The sequence below is a fragment of the Ursus arctos genome, unplaced genomic scaffold (genome assembly GCF_023065955.2).
Source record: "Ursus arctos isolate Adak ecotype North America unplaced genomic scaffold, UrsArc2.0 scaffold_11, whole genome shotgun sequence".
In the NCBI taxonomy this organism is placed as follows: domain Eukaryota; kingdom Metazoa; phylum Chordata; class Mammalia; order Carnivora; family Ursidae; genus Ursus; species Ursus arctos.
In genome coordinates, this window is record NW_026622775.1 from 12,317,067 (window position 1) to 12,330,828 (window position 13,762).

At 33.0% G+C, this 13,762-nt stretch overlaps 1 long non-coding RNA gene across 1 annotated transcript in view; it reads right to left on the reverse strand.

Moving 5' to 3' along the window:
* Positions 1-10,608: 10,608 nt before the first annotated feature.
* Positions 10,609-13,762, reverse strand: part of LOC125281015 (uncharacterized) — a 53,409-nt gene continuing 50,255 nt past the window's right edge. Inside the window, exon 3 of the long non-coding RNA XR_007187989.2 lies at positions 10,609-10,976. This is a non-coding gene — a long non-coding RNA (uncharacterized LOC125281015). The remainder of the gene's footprint in view (positions 10,977-13,762) is intronic.

The window sequence follows — 13,762 nt, forward strand, 5'->3', positions numbered from 1 at the left end:
ATGAATCAGAGAGTATAAAGAAGATGAAGTCTTCAGTATAAAATTTTGATGGCTCCAGAGCACTTAATCCTTGAAAAGAAATAATAGAGTTTCATCATGGCTCCTGGGGAAAAATTTCTGTTCAGAAAAAATTTGAACAATTAGAGTTATTTGCACGGGCTACTCTGTAAACAAACAATTAATTAATTAAAAAGCTATATTAAGTTAGTATAGCTCTTGAGGTTCAATGTGTTTTAACACCTGCTGTTTCCTTAAACTTCTACAACTTTCCTAAGAGAGAGACAAAGCAGCAGCTGTCCCCATATTGCAGATAAGGAAACCAAGCTAAGAGGATTAAGTAGTTTGTACAAAATCACACAGGAAGTGGGAGATCCATGTCTCAGATATTGATATCCTCATTTTAAGTCTTGTATTCTATACATTAGACAGTAGTCTCTAGTGAGTGTGATATTATTGTGTGAATTAAATGATATATGTAAAAGCACATAGCATAATGTGAGACAATATAGTGGATAAAAACGGAGACACTGGAATCAGATTGCCTCAATTTAAATCCCTGCCATCCCAATTTCTAGCTGTCTCATCATTTGTGAAATGGTATTAATAATACCACATATCCTACAGGGTATTTGGAGGACTAAATGAGTTAGGATGTTGTAAAGTACTTTGTTGTAAGAGCTCTATCAGTGTTAATGACTATAAAAATCTACTATTGTCTGGCACATGAAAAGCACTCAATAAACGTTAACTGTATTAGCTCTCCAACATCAGAAGTGTTAATTCAGATGATGAATTAATGTATTTGTCATGTTTTAGAAGACTTCTAGCAATGCAGGCATTGGGAGAGAGTGGAATTTGAATAAGTAATCTCTTGAGTTCCTTTGTAAAATTCTGTGAATCACTGCAATATAGGGAATTAATCATATGGAAGTTCTGTTCTTTTTCTGTAAAGTTACATCCCATATGTATTGAATCTGTGTCTAATGTGCAACTAATTGAGTGGCTAAATATCAAAACTACCACAGGCCTCGGTAAATAAAAAGATACTCATAGCTGTAATTACATATTCATGATTTCCTGTTGTAGCAATTTCAATACCCACAAATTTACAGGAATTTTTGTCAAGTCTTATTTGCTGGTGTATGCAAAATGTGACCTCACTGCAAAGATTCTCCTAAAATATTCAGTTTTTTATTTAGTATCATTTTCAAGTTTGCAGATTATGCATTCTGTGCTGGTGAAAATCAATTCCCCGTATTTGCTTGGATGTTCAGAGAGAATAAAATTCACAGGAAAAGAACTAAGTTTACATATTTCACTAGTACAATCTAAACCAAGGTGAATTAGATGCATTTTTTTTCCCCTCTCGGCACTGGAGCAAAAGCAGACAGTAATTTAGTCACAGTACATCTCTAGAGGAAATTACAATTTGTAAATATGTCATGATCTGAGAAAAGGTGGATCCACTATACATATTTTACAACTATAATACTGTCTTCTCTGTGTACAAATTTATAAACTGGATACACTGTGTTCTCTGCTGGATTCATGGTCTTATCTATGGTACAAATTTATTATTTTCAATATGAACTCGAGAATGATTACACTAGGCCAAGGGAGTAGAGCCATATATTCTGAAATAACTCTAATAACCCATTACCATGTTGGTGCCTTGAATGGTAAGTAAGAAATTTTTCAAATTGTTTTATTATTTTGTCAAAAAAAGGAAATTAATATTTAAGCTAATGCAGAGGAAAAAAGATGCCTATAAATTATTGACAATGGAAGATCCCTGTATAAATTTTACAAATCTCTATGATGTATTGAGCAAAATGTTTTCCATTTCCAAATTGCTGTTTTGTTTGTTTTGTTTTGTTTTTGATGGCTAATCCCTTTTTTTAATTGTCATTTTCCTCACCATAATTCTTCCCAATTTTCTACTGCTTATAACTTTGCTCATTTCTTACACACATGTATCTCTTTTTTAACAAATGTACTGAGATACAATGTATATACAATAAAGTATACACATTTAAATATTAAGTTTTCATAAATATGACAGATATACTTTTTTTAAGGATTTATTTATTTATTTTGAGAGAGGGAGAAAGAGAGAGAGAGCACAAGTGGGAGGGGCAGGGAAGAGGGAGAGAGAATGCCAAGCAGACTCTGCACTGAGCATGAAGCCCCAGGTGGGACTCCATCTTACCAATCTGAGATCATGACCTGAGCTGAAACCAAGAATCAGACACTTAACCAACTGTGCCACCCCGGTGCTCCTGACAGATATACTTTTTTTAATTACCACTAAATTCAAGATACAGAAATTTCTCCCCCAAAGTTTCTTTGTTCCTCTTTGCTATCCATTTCTCATGCCACATGTCCTCAGACAACTACTGATCTACTTTGTAAATCTAGATCAATTTCCATTTTCTAGAATTTTATGTAAAGTTTATGCTATATAAACTCTTTTTACCTGACGTCTTTTACTTAATGTGATCTTAAGATCCATTCTTGTTGTTGTATATATCAGCAGTTGGTTCCATTTTATAGCTGAGTAGTACTTTGTTATAAGGATTTGCCATATCTTTATATATGCACCAGCTAATAAGCATTTGGGTTGTTCCCAGTTTGGGATATTATAAATAAAGCTGCTATAAATATTGGTATATAAATCTTTATGTAGGCATATATAGATATAGATAGATCAATCAATCGATCGATCTTTTTGGATAAATGCTTTGGAGTAGAATGGATATATATATATATATATATATATATATATATATATATATCTTTTTGGATAAACGCTTTGTAGAATGGATGAATTATATAATACGTATATGTTTAATTTCACTAGAAACTGCCAAACTCTTTTTCAAAAATAGTTGTACCATTTATAACCTAATCAACAGTGTATGAGAGTTTCAGGTTTCTACGTCCTTACCATCTCTGGGCATTATCAATCTCTTTATTTTCACCATCTAATGGGTATGTATCTAATTGTGGTTTATTTTGAATTTCCATGATGATTAATGATTTGAGCACATTAGCCGTTCATAAATCTTGAAGTGTCTCCTCAAATCCTTTACTCATCTTTAATTGGGTTTATTATTTTCCTACTATTGAGTTGTAAATATTCTTCATATACTGTGGATAACAGTTCTTTGTCTAACTAATGTAAGTCTTGTGAACATCTTTCTCTAGTCTGTGGCTTCCCTTTTTATTTTTTTAGCATCTTTCAAAGAAAAATTGTTTTAATTTGGATAAAATCCAGGTTTTATTGTTTCTTTTATGGATTATGTTTTGTATTCTAGCTAAGAAATCTTTGCCTATCCCAAGGTCACACAGGTATTCTCTCATGTTTTTTTTTTTTTCCTAGAAGTTCTGTAGTTATACCTTTCACATTTAAACATGTGATCCATTTTAAGTTAATTATTATATGGCAGTGTGAAATAAGATTGATCTTCATTATTTCCATAAGGATATCATCCTACTGTTCCAATATTATTTGTCAAAGACTATTGTTTCTCATTAAGCAGTTTTACTGTCTTTGTTATAAATCAATGACCATATATGTAGTATGGGTCTAATCTAATTCTGGACTTTTTTCATATTTATAAATATTATTTCTAAATATTTAGAATATAAATATTTAGAAAAACATATATTTCATATGTGTGTGTTTATATACTCCTCTGCCAATACCAACAAAATACTGCAAACAATAAAGTAATGTTCACAATGTCCATCAATAATAAATTATTAGGCATGCAAAAAAACAAAAAAAAAATGTGATCCATAATCAGGGAAAAAATTAATCAATAGAGACAAAGCCAGAAATACACAGATAATTAAGTTTGAAGATAAGGATGTTAAACACCTAATGTAAATACTCTCATTATGATCAAGAAAGCAGGGAAAACATGATCATGATGAGGCAATAAGTGATATAAAAATAGTACATCGAGAGAGAGAAATACAATGTAATGAATGAGATGGATTAGCAGCAGATTAAACAGTGCAGAAGAAAATATATTTGAATTGAAGATATAATAATAAGAAATATCCAAACTGAAGCACTGAAATAAAAACAAATATTTTTTTTTAATGAACAGAGCATTTAGAAAATAACTACTGGACTAATTTTACCAGGATCTCAGAAGAGAGGAGTGGGAAGGACAAAAAAATGTTAAGACTTTCTAGCTGAAAATTTTTCAAAGATGATGAAAAATATAAACCCATAGATCTAATAAGCTCAACAAACACCAATCAGAATAACAATAAAAATGCCTATGCACATTATAATCAAATTGCTAAAGACGAATAAAAAATGGACACATTAAGTGCAAAAGAACAAATACAAATACATCGGCCTTTTTGTCAGAAACAATGCAAGCCTGAAGAAAATGGAGAGACATCTTTAAAGCAATGAAAGGAAAAGACCTGTGAACCAGAACTTTTTATCTAGCGAAATATCTTCCAGTAATGAAAAAAAAAAAGAATTTTTCAAATAGAAAAAATTATAGATTTTATCCCTATCTGAACTAAAATACAAGAAATACTAAAGGAAGTTCCTTCAGCAGAAGATAAATGATACCAGATGAAAATTTTGATCTACATATAGGAACGAAGAGCACCAGAAATGATAAACATGTATATTTTCCAAACACAATGGTACAAAACTAAAGATCAATAATAAAACAAAGCTGGAAAATCTACAATGTAAATATTTACATTTAACATGTAAATATTAAACAGCACACTAATAAGCAATGGGCCAAATAAGAAATCAAATGTCAAATCAAAATACATCTCAAAACAAAAGAAAAAGAAAATACAATATTCCAAAACCTAAGGGATAGAGCAAAAGCAGACTTTAGATTGAAATTTATGATATAAATGCTTGTATTAAGGGGAAAAGTTCAAATAAACACTTAACATTACATCACAAGGAAGTAGGAAAAGAAACTTAGCTGAAATTTAGTAGAGGAAGGAAATAACAAAGAAAAATCAGAAATAAATAAAACAGAGACTGGAATAAACAATAACATAACTTTGAAAGTAATGACCAGTTTTTCCAAACAAATAAAACAAAATTGGCAATAATTTAATTACAGTAACTAAGAAAAAAAAAAAAGAGAGAAGACTTAAAAACCAAAATGAGAAATGGAAGAGAAAACAATACAATAGATAGCCACAGAAATACATAGTGTGATAACAGATTACTATAAACAATTATATACCAACAAGTCAGATAACTTAGGAAAAACAAAAACAAAAACAGATAATTCCTAAAAATGCTTAAGTTACCAAGATTGAATCATGAATCTTGAATCCAAGAAGTAGGAAATCTTAAACCAATAATAAGGATGAATAGTTCAATTAGGAATCAAAAGTCAGCACAGAAAAGCCTAAGACCACATGGTTTCATTGGTGAATTCTACCAAACTTTAAAAAATATATATAATTAATGACAATCATTATCAAAATCTTACAAATAATGAAATAGAGGGAATACATTCAAAATCATTCAATGAAGCCTTTACTAACCTGACTCCAAAGCTGGATAAAAACAATACAAAAACAAAGAAATCTAGGTTGTCCGATGTACGTATTGGTTTTTTTTGTTTTTTTTTTTTAAAGATTTTATTTATTTATGTGACAGAGAGACAGCCAGCGAGAGAGGGAACAGAGCAGGCGAGTGAGAGAGGAAGAAGCAGGCTCCCAGCAGAGGAGCCCGATGTGGGACTCGATCCCGGAACGCCGGGATCACGCCCTGAGCCGAAGGCAGACGCTTTAACGACTGCACTACCCAGGTGCCCTTGATGTATGTATTGTTACTCTGACTCTCTTTTTGACATCCATTTGTGCAATAAATGTTTCTCCACCTGCTTGCTTTCAATCTGCAGGTATATTTAGGTCTAAAATGAGTCTCTGGTAGGCAGCAGATAGATGGGTCTTAGTTTTTTGTCCATTCTGATACCCTATGTCATTGAATGGAAACTTTAGTCCATTTACATTCAAAGTTATTATTGATAGACATGTATTTATTGCCATTTTATTACTTTTTTGTCATTTCTGGTGAGCTTCTCTGATACTTCCATTGTCACTTTTGGTCTCTCCTTAGTACTCAAAGAGTACACTTTAATATTTCTTGAGTTTTTGTTTGTCTGGGAAATTCTTTACCTCTCCTTCTATTCTGAATGACAGCCTTGATGGACAGAATATTCTTGGTTGCAGATTTTTCCCATTCAGCACTTTGAATATACCATGCCACTCTCTTTCGGCTTGCCAAGTTTCTATTGAGAAATCTCTAGCTAGCCTTCTGGTTTTTCCCTTGTAAGTTAATGACTTCTTTTGTCTTCCTGTTTTTGAGATTTTTTTCTTTATCAGAATATTTTGCAAATTTAATTATGTCTTAGTGTCAGCCTGCTTTTGTTAATTTTGATGGGAGTTCTCTGTGCTCCTGGATCTGGATGTCTGTTTCCTTCCCCAGATTAGGGTAGATTTCAGATATTATTTCTTGAAATAAATTTTCTGCCCCCTTATCTCTCTCTTCTTTTTCTGGGACTCCTATAATGTGAATGTTATTATGTTTGATGGAGTCACTGAGTTCCCTATGTCTATTCTCAGGTTGCATAATTCTTTCTCTCTTTTGTTCAGCTTATTTTCCATTATTTTGTCTTCTAGTCACTAATTCATTCCTCTGCTTTTTCCAGCCTGCTATTCACTGCATCAAGCCTGTTTCTAATCTATTTATTCCATTCCTCATCTCTGATTCTTTTTAAACTCTCTTATCTCTATTGTAAGGGTATCACTGATGTCTTCTATTCTTTTCTGAAGCCCAGAGAGTATCCTTATAATTGTTGCATTAAGTTCCCCATGCTACATATATTTGTTTCAGTTAGATCTCTTGCCATGCCCTTGTTTTGTTTTTTCATTTGGGATAAATTCCTCCATCTTGGCATTTTGTCTAAGTCTCTGCTTTCTTCTCTGTGTTAGAAAAGCCAGTTATTTCTCCTGCTCCTGAAAGTAATGGCCTTGTGAAGAAGAGGTCATGGAGTGCCCAGGGACTGCCACTTCAGGGAGTGTCTCCAGTGTGTGCTGCGTGTGCTCTGCCATTGTGTTCTGGCTGCTCTTTCCTTCAGGCCAGTCATCTGCAGAGGCTCTCCTTGCCTGCTGGGGGTGGCATTTGGTCCCTGGTCTGAATGTGGTGAGTTTTAATTAGGTGTGCTCTGATCTGCTTATGAAATGAGACCTGACACCAGTCTTCTTAAATTTGTAATATTTGTTATGTCTCTTTTTATGTGATTTAACTAGGGGATTCCGCCGTGTGTACTTGAAGAAAAAGTGTATTCTATTTTTCTTAAATGGAATGAGATATATATATATATATAGTATCATATATATATTATATATATGTTATATATATGTTATCTATATCATATATATTAGAACAATGTCTTCTGAAGTATGCTTCAGGTAAAAAATGTTCTTGTTGAAAAAAACCTTAACTGAGGGTACTCATTTAAAATAAAGCATATCAGAGGAGAGAGGGATGGGGGATGGGTAAAATAGGTGAAGGGAATTAAGAGTACACTTATCATGATGAACACTGAGTAATGATGCATAGAATTATTGAACCACTATATTGTACATGTGAAATATAACACTGTATGTTAACTACACTGTAATTGAAATAAAAAGCATAATTTAAAAAATGATAAACATGTTGGTAAATATAAAACAAATTTTTTCTTGTTTTAATCTTTTTAAAGAGAACTATCAAATCATTTTAGTAGTTGGCAGGAGGCTTCAGTACCTTGCCACATGGATTGCTCTGTGAGATTGCTTGAGTGTCCTCACAACATGGCAGCTGGTTTCACTCAGAGCGAGTGAGCCAGGAGAGAGTGAGACGAGGGAGCTGTAATGCCCATTATGACTTCCTCCAAAAGTCATGTATACCTTCACTTTTAGAACATTCTAGATATTGGATGTGAGTCACAAAGTCCACACAGCAGGTGAAGAGAATCTTTTGAAGGAGTAGTATCAAAGAATTTATGGACAAGTTTAAAAACCACAGGTATGTGGGTGTTAAGCAGCTGAAAGTAATGAATATTATTTTTGTCACACAGAATTCAAGGTATTCTTTTGTGTCCAAAAAAATCCAAACAAACAAATCTATTTTGCTTTTACAAAATTATCCTTTACTCATCAGCTAGGAATGGTGGGAGTATCAGCCTAACAGCAAGCCCTCCATTTCTTCCCCAACCCAAAGTATAAGTATGTGACCCAGAGGCCACTGGACAGTACCATCACAACACCTCTCGTTTTTGTATTTCCAGTATCTGTCTTTCCAGGTGAATTATTGTTTCATCTCAAGACGCACAAAGATCAGTTCAAGAGTAGGGACATAAATAATGCTGAGTAATTACAGACTTCTGTTTATCTATTTAGACACAGCACTAATAGAGTGGAGTAGAGTGAATGGAGTGGTAAAGAGCATTGATTCTAATGTGATACTCCTTTGGGTTGGGACCCTGGATCTGTCACTATGGAGTTGTGTGATCTTATGAAAGTTATTTAAACTTTTCTGTATTACCATTTCCTCGTATCTAAAATTGAGATAAAAAAAATAGTATCTACCTCAAAGGGTTATTATGAATATCAAATGAATTAAGATATATCATAAGTTATGTTATGCATTTACATTTATATTTATATGTATGATCATATTTATTTATATATAGCCACTGGGAGGATCTGAATCTGTGGCTGCAGGCATCCATTTTCCTAGCCATGTAAAAGGAGACTTCCTGTAGAATGAAACCAAAACAAAGATAGAATAAAAATTAAAACATGGTACCAATATCATTTTTGAGCTCCTGAATCCAGCTGTGCCTGAATCCATACATGGACCCTGCTGCTTAGAAGTCCAATAACTTCCCTTCATTTTTACCTAAAATATATTTGCATTTGAAAGAGTCTTGAGAAATCAAGTATGTAAAGCTACTGCTCTGTGCTTAGCACAGTAAGTTGCCAGGAATGTTGACTTACACTGTCCCCAGGTATTGTAGTATATGTAATTTCAGTGGGGGAAAACTGAATCTGGTGATAAGCTTTGAATGATGAGTAAGTGGTCATCTTAATGTCCAGGTAGGTTAACTAAAAGGGAGTGAACTGATATTAAATTCTCGTTTATTGGATCATTGTCTGATAAGATTGTATCCCTGCCCTGAAACAGGAAGGGTAGTTCCAAATGAAGTAAGGCCGGGGCCAATGGCTCAGAAAAAAGAAATTAGCAAAGGAAAATAATAACTTTTAAAACATACACCAAGAGGGATAGGGACAGCAGTAAGTGGATGTTAATATAGGAAAATTACAAAAATTGTTACCTTCATTAAAATTTTTCCTAGAAGTAATATGGAGCTGTTGTCTCACCATTTCAAACTCTCTAATAAATTAGATTGAATCAAGTCCCTATCTACCAACTCCCTATAAATCATATCTTAGCTTTATACCAAAATATTCCTAAAGTTATTTTGCTGCACAAAAGAAATTTAATTGCATATTGAATAGCTTAAATTTACTTTTATTATTTGATTATATAAATTATAACTTTCTATAAAATATATATTTTTCCTTTGAAATTGTGTGTGAATATGCATATTGTATATGAGAGTGTAATAAGATAACACACTCACAAAGGTATTCTCTAAACAAATAATTTTCTGTCATATATTTCTTGCTAAGCATGTTTCAAAAGTGATATGACAGTCAGCCTTTTTATAACTCATTTTAAGAAGAAAAGGCTAGGAATGTAATTTAATAATTACCTTCAATTGAAAACAATAAAAGTATTATTCACTTTCTGGTGCTCAATGGGAAATACAAAGTTTCTTTTTAATTCAAATAATGGGCATTTTTAACAAAAAGAAGGGTAATATGTATGCTATATTTTCCAGAATTAGAACAGTCCAAATATCACTTGTCACAATATTAGTATCAAAATATTCTTAATTTTCTAACCAGGAACTGAGAAGTAGTCACAAACACTAATAATGAGGGACATAAAATTTAATTAGACTGGCTTTGCAGTGACAGTAAGAAATGCCTATGAAGCCATTCATCTTAGTCAATTAAGTCATATGCAAAATATGACCAAAATTAACCATAAATGTTGAAATATCAAGTGTTCAACATATCTAAAAAGTAAGGGATGTTTCAAAATATTGATGTGGCAAAAACACCTTGAAATTTGGCAAATAATTTATTCAGTTTTTTATTATTCACTCAAATGTGTAAGCCACACATTAGCAAGGCTCATGCCACAATTTCATCCACATTACTTGTCAAAAGCACACACTCATATAATACATTGATAGTGGATGATTGTGAAATGTAAAGTTAGAATTTGTAGTGATAGCCTGGTGCTGAGTGTCATATTCCTCAGAACTTCATGCCAACTTGGAAATAAATATTTTAATTTAAAATTTTTGTGAATTGGAGTTACTTCCCAATTTTCACCACATATGCACATTATTCTTTAAATATTCATGCTATGGGACATGTTCTAGAATTCTAAGCTGCATAAGTTAAGCAGGTTTACCTTGGCCATAATTGTAAATTTGGAATTTGGAAAATAGAATGAGGAATGGGGATTTAAAGGAGAGAAAAAGAAAATGACCCCTTTTCTTCGGAGCTCGAAGAAGGCATATCATGCAGAAGAGAACCGGATGCAACCACAGTGAGAATTGACTTATATTCATACCACATGCTAATATTTTCGATTTCACTGCTGTTTTTTCTCAGTGCAAATAGTTCACACTCTTGGCCTCATGTTGAGCAACACACCTGGTAGCAGGAAGAAGACCTTGAAGCAGATGATCTGCTACACTGCTCATAGCACTTGCCCTGTGGGGAAGCTGTGCTCATTTTGAACTCTGCTGTGGATGAGAAGACAAACCAATAACCTGTGGTAAGTTGAAACACACACAAAATTAACCTTGATAGGCCAATAATGGAGAAACCAATCAAAAGACAACATATTAGCCAGTACACTAACTCTGATTGATTCACCATGCTTTTCTCTAACAAGGCATTTACGGTTCTTGTTAAAGTAACTGGCTTGCTTGCTTTCCTCTAAATTCACATGCTTATAAAGCTAGTTCTTTTTTAAAAAAATATTTTATAATTTCTTTTCCAAATGTCACTTTGATAGTCTTCTATGAGCTTTTATAAAATTCTTAGTTTGTTCCTAGTTCTTCATAATTATTTAACCTTTAGAATACTATTGTAATCATTAATCATCATATTAATGGGTAATAGATAATAATCATCATCACATTAATTGTGGCAATGCCTCTGATATTACTGTTGCTTTTGTTATTAATATTATTATTATTTTCTCAATAAATGGTCTGCATCAAAGAACCATCCCAACACATTCCAGAATAACTATCCTATCCTTTAATAGGCTAACAAATGGGGAATCAGGATATGAATAGTTTTTAATAAGATAATAAAGGAATGGCAGGGATGGTATTTTTCTGTTTTGAATGATACATTAACTGAATTTTAAATGACTATTATACTGTATATTAAGGCTAAAATTTACCTAACAAACACATACATTGCAATTATCATGTACAGGCATAATTATAAATGCTTTAAAATATTAACTCATTTAGTCCCATAACAATCCTTTAAGATACATCGTGTTATTATCACAATTTTAGAGTTCAGGAGACAGTGTGCCAAGGTAACACTGATTGTAGTGGTAGAGTTGGGATTTGAACCCATGCAGTCTGGCTGCAGAATCTCTTAAACACTGTGCTGTGTTGTCAAAAGAAAAAGGAAAAAAAAAAAAAAGGAAGGCAGGGGAAGGAATGGGACAGGGAGATTATAAGAGGATGGCTATGGTAATATAATTTTTGATTCTCATAAACATGGAGCAACTAGACAATAAGACATACAAAACAGCTGAAGAGTGTTATCCATAACTCATAAACAATATTTATAGCAAAGCAAGGTGGTAAGGTATCCCTATAAACTTCAAAATACAGTTGGTTGAGGACCAACCTCCAATGATCAGAAGACCCATATTTTATCAGCTTCTGTGCATGAGGAAGCAGAGGAAAGCAGCACGGTGTCTGACAGAAGAAAAGGAGAACCTCAGAATATGTACCACACCCAGACAATGGTAGTGCCAAGTGACAACAGCAGCTGAAACTGATCGTGTTTTTGCCAAAACCAATATGAGATGAGTTGAGGGATCCACAGGAAAAATAATCTAAAAAGACCAGTGCATTTTGGTCCCTGGGAAATCTCAAAGTGACCAGTTAGATCTCCTAAGCTAAGGAGAAACTACCTGGAGCGAAATAAAAATTGAGGAAGATAATTACAATAGAGATGAAAGAAAGAAATTTTTCAGAGAAAAGTGAAGAGGGAAACAAAACTAGGAAATCTTAGAAAACAAGCTTCTATACTTTCAGTGTCAGATGAAAATAAGAGAAGAATTGAGAGGTTTAGGAACTCTTCCAAATCGCCTGCTTAAAGTTCAGAAAAAAATAATTTCACATCAAATTAGGAAATAAAAAGTATTGAGGTAAAATTCCATACAAAGTTTTTAAATGAAAGCATGCCAAAAAATATATACATATGTAGTTTAAATGAACTATTACATGCTAGTTCAAGATGAGCTAAAGTACATTAAAAATTACTAAAACATGAAAAACACATTAAAAATAACATGAAAGAAAAACTCAAGCATATTGATAGAACTCAAGAAAAAAATAAAAATAAAAGAAACCATCTTTTTAGAAATACAGAATGAATTAGAGAAACACAAACAAAAATGAACACAACAGTTTACACCTAAGGAGACATAGAAGGTAAAGAAGTGAAAATTTTAAAAATCCAGATGTAAATGAAAGAGATTAAGAGAGAGAGAGAAAGTGACAAATATTAAAGATAAGCAACGAGTGTCCAAGAAGGAAGGTCCAACAAACATTAATAGCAGACAAAGAATAGAGGAAGTGTTAGGGGGGAAAAACACTAAAAATTACAATTCAGGAAAACTTCCTTATATAAAGCATTAAAATTACATACTGAAACATTACCACATACATGAGAGTATAGTCCCAAAATAAACAATGCCAAGAAGTACTTGGCTTCAAAGAAAAAAACACTTTTTGACATTAGGCACAGAAAGAAATTGAATTATAAGTCAACATAAGGGGAAAAAATTATCTCATCATCAGTCTTTCTGACAGTAAGAGAATTTTAACCCTGAGGAAAATAGAGGAACATATTTAAGATATGCAAGGGGAAAAATGAGGGTTTAAAATCAGCAAAACTGATTTCAACTATAAAAGTCCAAACTATTATCACACGTAAGAACTCAGGAAATATTGTTCCTATAAGCCCTTCCTGAGGAATTTACTAGAGAATGGACTTCAGACTACTGAAATGACTATATAAGATTACTATAAGAATTGTGGCCAGCAGTAAGCCTATGGATATTTGCAGATCTGGGTTAAGACTAAAGGAAGGTTAAAATGGAGGGAGCGGTCGCCTGGGTGGCTGAGTCAGTTAAGCTTTCCACTCTTGATTTTGGTTCAGGTCATGATCTTCAGGTAATGATCTCTTGGGCTCTGGGTTGGGCTCTGTGCTCAGCAGGGAGTCTGCTGGAGATTCTCTCTCTTCCTCTCCCTCTGCCTAGCCCCCCAAATATATAACTAAATCTTTAAAAAAAAAT